Consider the following 1,695-nt stretch of genomic DNA (forward strand, 5'->3'; position numbering starts at 1 on the left):
TCTTACAGGGAGGTGTGTTCAGGTGCATTCTGGGTGTGCTGGTCTTACAGGGAGGTGTGTTCAGGTGCATTCTGGCATATTGCTATTTTGCGACAGCCAGAAGAGATTTTCATTGTTATTATAAAAGCAAATAAGTAAAATGTGCTTGTGCACAGCTCGCACACTACGCTTGTTACACACAGAGTGATACACACTATGCTTGTCACACACCCACAAGGACAGACACACTATGCTTGTTACACACCCACAGGGACACACACTATGCTTGTTATTATTTCTGTTCTTCTTAAAAAAAGCGAGTATTTGTATAATACTGGAGGTATGAAGAGCACATGAAGCGGGTAATATGTTGTCGTATGCGACTTCGTCGACCCCATCAAGGGATGTGTAAGAGTTGTGCGACACTGTCACCCTGGAGAAGGCCTGTGTGTAACGCGTTGTGTGTATTTTTTAACCTTTTGCTACGCATTAGCAATGAAGCTGTTTCTTCAACAAGAGAGCCTTGGTGTTCACACTGCTCTGATACATTTGGGACCCCTGCACCACTTTTTCTTTTGCAACCATAACAGAAAAAGAAGCATTTCTCTTTTCCTGTCCACCCATACAATAGTGTGTGTTGTGATCTGTGTGTGTGTGTGTTTGTGTGTGTGTGTGTGTGTGTGTGTGTGTGTGTCTCTGTCAGCCATCCTCTACAGTCTGACTGACAGAGAGACAGGAAGGAGGAAGATAAACAAAGTTAAAAGAGTATGGATAGATGGACGTGGGTTGCAAAAGGAGTTCTGTTTTTATCCTCCTGCAGCATGAGCCGAGCCAGGCACTCCCCCCCCCCCTCCTCAAAAATGCAGGGGCAATTCCAGGATTTTTTTAAGAGGGGTGGCACAGGAGGAAGAAATAATCAGAGAATCCAGCATGGAGAATCTGCTAAGAAGTATAGGAAATATTGGATAGGATAGGACCTACAGACTTGTCCTGATAGAACGACATCACATCCGTTATTAGTTTCGTTTGTTTTCATTTTAAACAAAGCGTAAATCTGAATACAATACACCTTTTCTTTCTGCTCAGGCTGCAACTTCCCCAAAAAATCCAGGGCTGGATCTAGGCTATCAGACAGTTGTCATGGAAACATTAATTGGGTCATGTGACAAAGGCTGGGCTACTCGGCAGAGCAGGCAGCCAAGTGACAGTACTCTGATCCAACGGAAGTTACAATTGTCAGATTGATAGCCCAAGAGATTGGGGACGGGGGAGGGGGGTGGGGGCACCCTGCAACCCCCCCCCCCCCCTTCTAGCCCGGCCCCTGCATGGTTCACATGCTGACCCTTGCCAAAACCAACTGTCCAAACGCATGACATCTGATTCCTCCAACCACGTCATCCAACTATGTTCACTCTCGGCATCTTTGCATTGCACACAACGGCCTCTCCGTTTGGAGACCAGGTCCCGGATCAGGTTTCTTGCTGAATTTGCAGACGTGCTTAACTCAGCACACAGTCGCTTAATGCAAAGGAAGGCTGCAGCTCTCTTGTTTCACTTAACAGCTCCGCAGTGAGCGGGATAATACCTGCACACAGTGAGCTGAAGTCCAGGGGTCTGTTTGGCAGGGCCTCTAGTCCAGTTCCTCTAGTCCAGTTCCTGGCATGGTCCTCTGTCAGGAGATTGCAGGAGGCCATGCAGGGGGAGGCAGGGAGCGTT

The 1,695-nt window shown here is 47.6% G+C and overlaps 1 protein-coding gene across 1 annotated transcript in view; it reads right to left on the reverse strand.

Annotated features, from left to right (window-relative positions):
- Positions 1-1,695, reverse strand: part of LOC117945069 (tetratricopeptide repeat protein 28-like) — a 210,715-nt gene that overhangs the window by 43,033 nt on the left and 165,987 nt on the right. The window lies entirely within an intron of this gene.

Source organism: Etheostoma cragini, chromosome 5, assembly GCF_013103735.1.
Source record: "Etheostoma cragini isolate CJK2018 chromosome 5, CSU_Ecrag_1.0, whole genome shotgun sequence".
In the NCBI taxonomy this organism is placed as follows: domain Eukaryota; kingdom Metazoa; phylum Chordata; class Actinopteri; order Perciformes; family Percidae; genus Etheostoma; species Etheostoma cragini.